At 37.7% G+C, this 12,631-nt stretch overlaps 1 pseudogene across 1 annotated transcript in view; it reads right to left on the reverse strand.

The window, feature by feature from the left end:
- Positions 1-3,301: 3,301 nt before the first annotated feature.
- LOC311077819 (complement C3-like) overlaps positions 3,302-12,631 on the reverse strand; it is a 37,007-nt pseudogene continuing 27,677 nt past the window's right edge. The window contains exons 29-39 of the transcript XR_014609570.1: positions 12,074-12,133; positions 11,900-11,990; positions 11,737-11,785; positions 11,219-11,309; positions 10,925-11,014; positions 10,474-10,576; positions 10,148-10,237; positions 9,836-9,916; positions 9,659-9,742; positions 9,388-9,526; positions 3,302-4,570 (exon numbers count right to left, since the gene is read on the reverse strand). The product of XR_014609570.1 is annotated as a complement C3-like (transcript). The remainder of the gene's footprint in view (positions 4,571-9,387; positions 9,527-9,658; positions 9,743-9,835; positions 9,917-10,147; positions 10,238-10,473; positions 10,577-10,924; positions 11,015-11,218; positions 11,310-11,736; positions 11,786-11,899; positions 11,991-12,073; positions 12,134-12,631) is intronic.

Below are 12,631 nucleotides of genomic sequence, written 5' to 3' on the forward strand. Positions count from 1 at the left end.
TTTAGAATTATTTTTGGATATGTGCCAATTAATTCACACAAAAAATGTCTGATGGATCCTTTTGGTTTCATCAAGGAAGTAGTTCAGCAGATCATTAGCAGACAAAGAGACTTTTTATCCAGTGAATATCTAAACAAATCTCACATCTTAGACTGTATTTGGATTGCAACAGTTGATGTCTGTGTGTGCTCAGAAAGGCTTCTGAAAACTGTGTGTGTGAGTGTGTTTGTGGTCCTGGTAAACCCACTCATGGTTAATTTGCATACAGTTTGGGTGAACACATTTTATGCAAATGTTTGTTGCGCGAGACCAGTCGATTGGCTGGACTGCGCTGCCTCACAAACTCATGCTCCTACATGCAATCTGATTACACGAAGTAAAGATTCAAGAACGTTTCCACATCAACTGATCATTAAATCTCACTAGACAAATTATGGGTTGTGCGACCAGCATAAAAGGATGTGAGGACTGCAAGGACAATTGCAATAATGAATGCACATGCCTCTGTCATCAACATCACCAACACACCATGCTGGATGTGTGTGTGATGTGTGAAATATGTGTAAACATATTGGATGTTTTTTCTGGATGTTTTGTTCTTGTGGAAGTGTGTGTAGAGTGCTGTTCCGACAGGTGAGTAGCACTGGTTTGAGAATCAATGTATTTTAAATAGCTACTGCTTGCTTTCAACAATCTGGACCTTAATTTCTCTCCAAAGTGTGAAAATTGAATAAATTTTACAAAAGCAAAATGTGTCCGAACATGCCTACATTGGGACTAAGTGGTCCTTTCAGGAGTGACCTTAAAGGCACAGTATGTAATATTTTTAAATTAAAATATCCAAAAACCACTAGAACAATGTTATATATTTTGTTGACTTTTTGTACTTATTATCCCAAATGTTTCCAAAAATGTTTAAATCCAGATAAATCTAATCATTTTTATATATTATTTAATGTTACAACATAACTTTCAACACACTCAAATTTATTTTTAGTATGATTGTTCTGACCAAGTAAAACTTGGTTACCCCACAATTTTAATTCGTCAGATAAAGTGACCTGTATGAGTAGTAGAATTAGAATGAGATAAAATAGTGTGAATTTAAGTGATCAAACGCAAGTGTAACAATGTTCAAGTTCAGGGAAGAAGGAGACAGGAACCGGCAAACATTAAGCATAACTTTAATCGTGAAATTAACACAAACAACAAAACGACTGCGGCATAATAAAAACAGCAACATAAAATGTCCCAGGCCTGGGGCCGGATTTTGGTCTTATTGGATTATTTAAAGCAATTAAATTAAGGAAATAAAGAAAAAGAAATAAGAACGGTAAAAGTCCCAGGTTTATTGTAGATATGAAGTAAACTATTTGCAATTTTTTTTATATATATATATATATATATATATATATATATATATATATATATATATATATATATATGCACACATTCACTCTTATTCGTGTGTCTAATATGTAGATGTTTTTATCACAAAACAGTTTATTTTACAGGCAAATATTAAATGTTCAGCTACTTACATCTTACAACACACTACTAAAGTGTCTAACAGTAAGCCCTGCCCTCTTTGAGTTGATGGGGGGGGGGGGACTTGGATGATGGTTACTGCCCTGCAACATAACACTAGCTAGCTAAATGTAATGCATATAACTAACAGCACCATATGTGGATGAGCACTCTGAATTGACGCTGATTAATCATTTGCGCGTATATGATGCTTTCAGCTAGAACTAGCGAGGGAGCACAGACTTACAGATCGTCTTAAGAATGTTTTAAGAATTGCACTTAGGAACATACTTACGAACTTCTTTCTTAAGAAGATTTTTTTTGAATCAGGCCCCAGGTCCTCTCTCACTTTCATTGCCATCATTCCTTCTTATCTCCTTCTGGAGCTCCTCCGTGGGACTCGAGACTGGTGCGTCACGCAGATGTCTCTCATTAGCATTCACTCCACTGGCCTCGTTCTGTTCTCGGCCCCGCCCTGCTTCATACCACAGTAACATTAATAAAACTTCAACTACCTATGGCACGCTGAGGGTTAATCGCTGGCACTTGATCTGTATTTTGAGGTAATCATTCCTCATAGTAACACAGCTTCTTATATTAAGGTAGGAGTTATACTATTAAAGTGTGAGAATTAAACTGCACAAGGCAATAAAAGCACGCAGCTCTGACAAACCATTAGCACGACCAATGCGCATGGGTGGCCCTTTGGGTGGGGTTATGCGCAGTGATAAACACAGAACTTAAATATGGCACTTCATGACTAAAAGGTTGCCAACACCTGCATTAGCTCATCCATGACCATGATTTCTGCCCGAGTCCCGTCAGATTGCTTTCCATCGGCTGTGGAGGTGAAGACGACATCTCCCATGATTCCACACTCATTCACAGCGTCATCAAGCTACGCCTTTGCTATTGTTTTGAATAAGTGACCTCTAGTGGCAAAACTTACATACTGTGCCTTTAAGTAAACCTGCTTCTTGGCCAAGAGAACTAATACAAAAAAGAAAATATGGGCCTACTGTCCAGAAATAATTTCTTAAAAATGATTAGTTTGCCCCTTAAATTACCTAAACATTTCACGCTAATCTTATTTAAAAAGCAAAATTGTATAATTCATATCTTGAACCTATCTTGAAGAAGTTTATTTTTCTTAATTTCCCCATTGGCAAATTATTATTTTGTTCCCTTAAGCATAAAGTTTGCTGAATTATAATCACTTAAACATAAGTAAATCTGAACATTTAAAACATTTTTAAAGTGTATTAGAATTTTCTTCTTTTTTCTTTCTTTCTGTGCATTGAGTAAATATTTGAATATTTTTTTTGTCCTAAGTGTTTAATCTGTCCGGAGTAAAGGGATTTCTGGAGATGATGTAGCAGTCAGGAGTGGAGAACATCGCCCAACATGAAGCCAAGCCATTTCTAAAATAAACTGAATTTAGTGTAATTAATGTAATGATTGTGAAACTGTTTGCTGAGCTGATGGAAATCATTAGTTGGTGAGTTAGAGTCATTGTGCACCATATCAGTGCGTTTGCATGCAGTTCAAACGTTCAATTTCAGTCAGAAAGCAATAATTGGTCAACTCAGATGAAATCATAATAGTCAATTTTGTGTCAAGTGGGACAAGCAGAACTAAATAATGCGATTGTTCTTCCAAATAAATTATTTTAAAATATTAATGAATCAGAGAGAAAGAGATGTTGTTGCAAGAGGGAAGGGAAGTTATTTATGAGGCCTGTTATTTTAAAAACAACAATGTGTACAAATAAATATTTTTTTTAAAAAATACTGCTTTATTCACTTTAAAAAAAAAATTCAATTTTGATTTCAACATGTTTTTTTCATTTTCCACATTTCTTTTTGAAATTACTGTAAAAGTGATTACATTTTTATATGTTGACAAATATGGTTTATGAGAAATAACTATTTCAAAAGGAGATCGCGTGAGTGATGTGACTACGCTGAAAACGGTAACTGTTGGATATCAGATGTTAAATATATTGCAGAAACTTGTCTGCGTGTCTGATTAAAACACGGGACAAATACCAGTCCTTTGCTCTCTTTTATTTTAAGTTCAGGATGATGAAGTCTTGGGTAATTCACATGGCATGAAGTTCATGGATTCACATGGAGCAGATTCACACGTTGTAAATGTTAACTGAGGTCTACTTATAGACCTTGACCAGGGGGTATATGGGTAATGTAGTGTAGTTTGCTGGAATTTTGTGATATGTAGTACATATATATACATAAAAATAAAGAAAAAATAAAGAAATCAGCCAAATTCACAACAGTAACCGCAGGTAAAAACTTACTGGTCTAAATGGCGAGTCATCTGACTCAATGAATGGGTTAATGTTGATCGCACAACCATGAGCATCAAAGGGGAGGAACCATGTGCAATAAAATACACTTTTAACCCTTTTAAGATGTATGATCATGCCATACTCCCTCAGCGCTTGTCATAAATCAAAAACTGTCCAGTGTTTTCAACCACATTTTTGTTTTTGTAGCTTTAGATATTTACATTCAAATAAATAGCCTACAAGAAAAAACATAAGGAAATATTCTTATGGAAGCGCCAATATTCGAAATAACATTTCAATCATAATTTGACATGTTTTTATTCATATCAAACACGCATTGTAAATAGAGTAAATATATTCCTATATATTTCACCAGCCACACTAACGTTTGTGGGAGAAGTGGATGAATTTAAATGCGACCGACTCAGACTCCTGACAGCATAAAAGAATTTAAACAACCGAGATAAGTTAGAATATTAGAAACAAGATCTTGAAATAAGAATTCAAGTTCAATATAAGGCACTGTATATCATGCACCATGATTATTAAGAGAGATTATGTTACATTTCTTTTAATCAAGAATATTTATACTATAACGTAGCACATATTTCTTTAAAGGGCCTTTCCTGAAGCGCAGAGATGCCAGTGTACTGATCCCTGTATTCTGGTGTTCGGCTTTCCTCTCTTGTCGGCCAGTATTCAATCCAGGTGTGCTCTCCAAAGATGTACTTCAGACTTAAAACAACACAAAAAACATGCAAAACATGGTATAAACAACCATTAATGGACATTAAATACACAAACATGACACTAACGTGCACTTCTTGTGTGTGATTCAGTTTTCCTCTGTCTAACAAATGACTCATACAGCAATTCTATGTCAAGTCAAGTCAAGTATATTTGTATAGCGCTTTTCACAATACAGATTGTATCAAAGCAGCTTCACAGTATTAAAATAATACAACAAGGTTTGTTTCTAGTGGAATTTATTGATTGATAAAATAAAATTAAATATCCCCAAAATATCCCCAACTGAGCAAGCCAAAGGCAACAGTGGCAAGGAACCGAAAAACTCCATCAAGTGACCTAATGGTGTCCTAAAACTCCATCAGGTGACCCAATGGAGAAAAAAAACCTTGGGAGAACCCAGGCTCAGTCGGGGCCAGTTCTCCTCTGGCATTTATGAACTAGAGGCCGGATTGTAGTTTGAACTGTAAGATTAAAAATATTATATGAATGCCTGGCTGAAGAGATGCGACTTTAATCTAGTTTTAAACTGGGAGAGCGAGTCCGAGCAACGAACAGTATCAGGAAGACTATTCCAAAGTTTCGGAGCCAAATGTGAAAATGCTCTCCCTCCTTTGGTTGATCTGGATATCCTAGGTATGACCAAAAGCCTCAAATTTATTGATCTTAAAGAGCACGATGGATTATAGGGCGATAGAAGATCCGTTAAATAGACTGGAGCTAAGCCGTTTAGGGCTTTATAAGTCAGTAGCAATACCTTATAATTAATACGGAACTTTATAGGTAGCCAATGTAGTGATGATAAAATCGGTGTTATATGATCATATTTTCTTGATCTAGTAAGAACTCTAGCGGCTGCATTTTGGACTAACTGTAGCTTGTTTATTGAGGATGCAGGACAACCGGCTAATAAAGCATTACAGTAATCTAGTCTCGAGGTCATGAATGCATGAACTAACTTTTCTGCATCAGAAACTGATAGCATATTACGTAGCTTAGCAATGTTTCTAAGGTGGAAAAAGGCAGTTTTTGTAACATATGAAATATGATTTTCGAAAGACAGGTTACAATCGAGTATAACACTCAGGTCTTTTACTGTAGAGGATAAAGTAACAGGACATCCTACGATGTTAAAGTTGTATTGTGAGAGGTTTTGTGGGTGTTTTTTTTAACCAATAAATAATACCTCTGTTTTGTCTGGATTTAATAAAAGAAAATTACGCGTCATCCAATCTTTTATATCTTTAACACACTCTGTCAATTTGGATAATTTAGCGTTTTCATCCGGCCGTGATGAAATATATATTTGAGTGTCATCAGCATAACAATGGAAACTAATTCCATGTTTCCTTATAATATTTCCAAGTGGCATCATATATACTGAGAATAATAGAGGGCCCAACACAGATCCCTGCGGCACTCCATAGTTTACTGGAGTTATGATCGATTTTTCTCCATTTAAATAGACAAAATGGTAGCGGTCAGATAAGTATGATCTAAACCAGCTTAATGCTTGTCCTTGAACACCAGTATAATTTTGTAGTCGATCTAAGAGTATTGTGTGATCTATAGTATCGAACGCAGCACTAAGATCAAGTAAAACTAATATTGAGATACAGCCTTGGTCAGAAGCTAAAAGTAAATCATTTGTGATTTTAACGAGCGCAGTTTCAGTGCTATGGTGCGGCCTGAATCCTGACTGAAACTTTTCATAGATATCATTTTCTTGCAAGAAAGAGCCCAGTTGAGTGGACACAACTTTTTCTAATATTTTAGACATAAATGGAAGATTTGAAATGGGTCTATAATTTGCTAGGTTATTATGATCTAATTGTGGTTTCTTAATGAGAGGTTTTATAACTGCCAGTTTAAATGTTCTTGGAACATGACCTAAAGATAAAGATGAGTTAATAATATTGAGGAGAGGCTCTTCCACTACAGGTAACACTTCTTTCAGTAGTTTAGTTGGTATGGGATCTAATAAACATGTTGTTGTTTTAGAGGAAGTGATAAGTTTATTTAACTCTTTTTGTTCTATAGTTGTAAAGCACTGTAATTGTTCTTGCGGGGTGATAATTGAGGCTGAATTATAAGGCGCGATTGAGGATTGAACGTTTACAATTGTGGTTCTGATGCTTTCTATTTTCTCAGTGAAGAAGTTCATGAAATCATTACTACTGAACTGTAACGGGATATTTTGTTCGGGTGACGTCTGTTTATTTGTTAGTCTAGCCACGGTGTTAAATAAAAACCTTGGATTATTTTGGTTATTTTCTATTAGTTTGCGGAGGTGCTCAGCCCTGGCTGCTTTTAGGGCCTTTTTATAACGTGACATACTGTCTTTCCACGCGATTCTAAAGACCTCTAAATTAGTTTGTTTCCATTTACGCTCTAAAATACGGGTTTCTCTCTTTAGAACATGCGTAGTATTATTGTACCATGGTGCTTTACTTTTTTCTCTGACCTTTTTTAATTTAATGGGTGCAACAACATCCAATGTTCTAGAGAGAATGGTGCTCATAGTGCTAGTTAGTTCTTCTAGTTCATCTGTTTGTTTGGGTTCAGGCAGCAGCTGAGACAGATCAGATAAGCAATTTGAGAAATTATCTATGGTGGATGGAAGGACTGTTCTGCCTGGTTGATAACGCGGCGCCGCATGACATATTACAGCAGTACGTAATATGCAAGTTACCATGTAATGGTCAGTGACTTCATCACTTTGCGGTATAATATCAATATCGGTTGGATCGGTTCCATATGATATAATTAAATCGAGTGTATGATTAAGACGATGAGTTGGTCCGGTGACGTTTTGCTTGACCCCAAATGAATTGAATAAATCTGTAAACGCAGCCCCTAACGCATCATTTGGATTATCTACGTGTATGTTAAAATCTCCAACAATTAATGCTTTATCGACATTGACTAATAGATCTGACAGAAAATCTGCAAACTCTTTTAGGAAATCAGCGTAAGGCCCAGGCGGTCTATATACGGTAGCCAAGGCTAGAGATAATAGGGATGTTTTTCTAACATCTAAGAGCGTAACATTTAGCACAAGTACTTCAAACGAAATAAACTTATAACCCGTTTTCTGAGTAACATTGAGAATATCTCTATAGATTGTTGCAACACCGCCGCCACGACCAATCAGACGGGGTTCGTGCTTATAACAGTATCCAGATAGAGTAGACTCATTTAGACCAAAATAATAATTTGGTTTAAGCCAGGTTTCAGTAAGGCAAAGTACATCGAAGCTATTATCTGTGACTATTTCATTTACAATAACTGCCTTAGGTGTGAGTGATCTAATGTTTAGAAGACCTAGCTTTAGAAATTGTTTTTGTTTACTAATAGCAACATTTTCTGTTTTAATAACAATTAGATTTTTCCTAGATCCTGCAGTAGAATTATTATTTGATCTCACTAAACGAGGAATAGACACGGTTTCTATGCAATGTTCTACACTAGTATTTATATCAGTTAAATTGGTGCAGCAGAGACTATGATTTGGACTTTTGGTTACTAGTCAAAAGGTATTTAACATTTTGGAGATGTTATCCGACAAAAGATCTGCTCCGAATCTGCTTGGGTGTAAGCCATCAGCACGGAAAAGCCTAGGACGCTCCCAAAACAGATTCCAATTATTTAGAAAGAGCAGTTTCTGCTCACTGCACCATGACATTAACCATTCATTTAGCGCAAATAATCTGCAGAACTTTTCATGCCCTAGTCGGAACGTGGGAAGCGGTCCTGACACTATGATCGTTGTTTCGGGCGATGTGCTGCGTACCGTATCGATCAGATTCCTGAAGTCTTTCTTTAGAACCTCCGTCTGGCGCAGCCTGATGTCGTTCACTCCCGCGTGCAATACCACAGTTCCGACGCGCTCGTCATCGTTCAGAATCTCGGGAACGTGAGTAGCGATTACAGAAACACGAGCACCAGGAAAGCAGTGACTGTGCACCTTACTTTTACCTAACGTACGTGCCGAACGATGGAATCGCCGATGATCACAGCATCGCGTTCTGTTTCGCGAAGAGGGGAGAAGCGGTTTTGTGTGGATAACTCGAAAACCGGGAGGGTCAGAGAGAGTCTTGGTCTGGGCCTGACTCGCGTCTTCCGCTGCGGAACCACCCAGGCTTCGTGGTGGCGTGTTGGAGCCGGAGTGAACGAGACCATGGCTGATCGCGACCTCGGCGCTCGGGGCCGATGCTGAGAAACGCACGGAATAGACGAGGTCGGAGTCAGCGGGTTAGTAACGTTAATCACTGATTTGTGTGCATCGGCGCGTGATGTCTCAAGAGCCAAACGCCGGTCTATCAGCTCGGCTTGTCTCAATAAAAGGTCGTGGATCGGTTTCTCAACAGCTTCCAGCTCAGACTGCAGTGCGTGCAGCTCAAATGTATCTTCACCTGCACCAAAGGGTAGACTACTTACATCTGATATATTCGCCATTTTAACAGATGGACAGTAAGCTAGCAACGACGCTACCAGTGATGCTATCAATGTTAATACTAATTTATGACTGAAGTCTTGGATATAATCCGTCTTTTTAGTGGCAAGGGTGTAGAGTAGACGCACGATAGGCAAAAAAAAAATAAAATAAAAATGTTTGTTTGTAAGTGAGTGTAGAGAGAAGACGCGTTCAGCCGTGATCCACGGGAGTAACCTATAAGAGTATCCGGCGTTGGATCACTATGTGAATGCAATCAGTTTTTCCTCATATGTGTTTGTATTGCATCCTAAATGTTGAGTGTCCTCCTGTGCAAAAACAGAATCCTGTAGGAAGAACAAACACTCACCTTCTTCCTAGCCGTGACAGGTCACTGGATTTGCCCATGATGAGGTATGACTTGCCTTGTCCCAAATTTAAAAGGTCACTGCAAATAAGACTAGCCAAAAATGGTCTGACTTTCCCCTCAACTTTCTTATCATCAGTGCCTACAGGACAGAACAGAACAGGACACAGTTCTAACAGGACGTCCAAACGTCAACCACAGTTCAAGAGTTACATGCTCTAAAAACATGCATTTTAATATACTTTGATGGACAGACGGGAATAATTGCCCATACCTTCTCTCAGCACACGTTCCACCTTCATGTCATAGATGGCAGAGTCCTGTACCAGATCCATATCCAATACTGTGACTTTATAAACTGTCAATGATACACGATATATTGTTATCAGCATCAGCCGTGAGACTGGATGAAGGAGAAGTCAATGGCTGAGGAAGGAGAACATGCGTTTACCGTAATCCGTGCCAGATTCACAGGCTCTATCCAAACGCTCCTGTTCACTGACCTGATCCTTCTTCTGGATACTGCAGTTTTCTGTGTTATGAGATGTTGATTTTCTGATATCTATACTTAAACACACACTTTCATAACAGACCCAACACAAAGTTGTTCCCCCATTCATAAAAGTAAATACCCCTACATTTGATGCAAGAAAGACGCATTGAAGATTTGAAGATTTTATGGCTCTTATAGTTTGTCATTTAGAAGTTGCTTTAGATAAACGTGTCTGGTGAAAGTATAAACTTAAAAGTAATAGCACAATACCTTTTGCACACTGGCTGAAATTTCCCTCACTCGGTGTGTAAATGGCGCCATCTGCCCTCTCAGGGTGGAAGAACTTTTTGCAGCGAGCATCTGACACACACACACACACACACACACACACACACACACACACACACACACACACACACACAAGTTTAACAACAGATGACTGTAACATCCTTCCAGCACTATGAAACCAGATAATTATTGTCATAATTAATTAGTGCCATTAATAATGGCACTAAATAACCCTGTTAATATGAGTGCTCCAGTTTAATTAATCAAAAGTGTGTGTATGTGTTTATGCACGTGCACAAAATACTTACCGGGTGAGTAATATTCATATATTGTGACAGCGGCAGGTTGAAGCAGACCCATATCAAGCATCTTGTGTATTCTGAAGGAAATTCTTATTTTTTTACGCAAAACCTAATAATACAAAAACCACAGCAAATGTATGATTACATACAGTATATTGTGCACTGAATTTAAATATCTAATAAATACATCTATAGCTACATTTACCCTGCAAAGACAGAGTCGCTTGTCGTATAGTTGTACATTCTCTTGTGCTTTAAAATATTGTGTGAAATATCAATATCATACTTATAAGTGAAATAATGAGCACTTTTGAACATCTGTCAGCCAATCAGAATCAAGAATTCAACAATTGCTTACAGAAATATAAAGCAAAGCACGTGGTTTTCAGGTCCAAAAAAAAAAAAAAAAAAAAAAAAAGAGATGGAAATGATCAGGCAACACAGTCTGCTGAAATACCTTATCTAAGTAGAGGATGAGGGATCCTCGCTCTGACAGCACCTTGTCCATCTCAAATTTCTGAATGTATCTCTCCTTCCCTGTGGACAACTGAGGGCAAGAAAATGAGGAAAAAAATAACAATACATGATATGATCAAATGTCCTGTCTGTAGATGTTTATTAGATTCCTCATCTATTTACATATAAGCTACTGGTACTGAGATGCCCCACAGGGCTCGTGAGTTTTTGTTTCTAGAATGGAATCATTTACACAAATATGAAGCATCACTGCATCAGTTTATCAGCGTAATACCTCTTCAAGATCTGTGGTTTCCACTTTAAATCCCGTCGGTATGCCAATGTCCAGAATTGTCATGGTGGCATCTTTTTTTTCACTTTTGTAGCTGTGAAGGACAGATCCAGAACAAATTCAGATTTTAACAGATTTTGTAGGTCTTCATTTTTCCTCCATCAACTGATTCTACATTTAAGGCTGCTTCCACACTAGAGCTTTTCAGTCTGCTTGATGTCAGAATTATTATATTGTAGTATACTGTACAATGTATACTGTAAACAGAGCTGCTTGTTTCAGAATTAACTTTTTGAAGAGCAAGTTACATCTGTGTCAGAACGCAGTGAAGTTTGAGTCTCCGCTAGTGTAACGGTGGTAACCAGCTGTTGCTAGTAATCGTGTTCATGAAATGTAGTGAACTCCGACCAAGCAAACAAACCAAGTGTGAAAACAGCCTAAATGAGTACATGCTGATTAATTACAAATAAAAATGGTTCCTTGACATAAAAATAAACATATTAGGAAATTTGTTCACATACAAGAAATCCATAGTGAGCTTGTAAGTTTCAATGGCTCCCTCTTGTTTTGCTAAAGGCAAAAAAAATATATAATAATTAACACAAAAATCCAACACACATGGGTATTTTGGAGATGTCACTTTCTAAATTAATGGAAAGTGAATGAACTCTTTGTCAATCTTACTTTCAGGGGCTTTTTCCATAATAACAGTCAGATCAAAGAATGTACAGTCAGACTTCTTCTCAACAGGTCTGGCGTAGTACAGCGTAAGAACCTGAAAAGAGCAGCACGTCTCAGATTAGATGGTCAAACGCTTTAATCTTGCTGTTGACCGTATAAACGCTTATAGACACTCACTGAGAGAGTGGCTGTTCCAGTTCCTCTAGCCGTCACATTGAAGTCCTTGTTGATCTCCACCTGTTGAGTGAACACACGTACTCGAGTCAGCAGGATAATCAAATCCATGATGTAATGGAGATATCTGAAGACCTTATTGGAGAGGCTGCTCACTGCAGAGCCAGTGGGTGGAGCTTGACATCCAGCTCCCCGTCTTTGGACATAAAGGGTGGAGCTTGAAGGTCCAGCCACACCCTAACTCTAATTTCAAGGCTGATTTAGTCTACTTCAAGGCCTACTCCGGAGCCTCTACGCCAGGGCTATTTTAACTAGCTTCATTCAAGGGCCGCCTTATCAAATCGAAAAGTTGAGGTGGGCCGGTGGGTGGTTTGGGGGTTTAGCTTATTTATTGAAACATAACAGTTTCAGTAAATAAGTTAAAGTAAACCTAAAAAAGTATGGTATTTACTTGGAAATGTGGTACCCAACAGTATGCAGATATATAAAACCATAATAAATAAAAACTTGATCATTTACAACTATTTTCCTTGGAACAAATAAATGAATTATACAAACTCA

This window comes from Abramis brama (assembly GCF_963993115.1).
Source record: "Abramis brama genome assembly, chromosome: 2".
Taxonomy (NCBI): Eukaryota; Metazoa; Chordata; class Actinopteri; order Cypriniformes; family Leuciscidae; genus Abramis; species Abramis brama.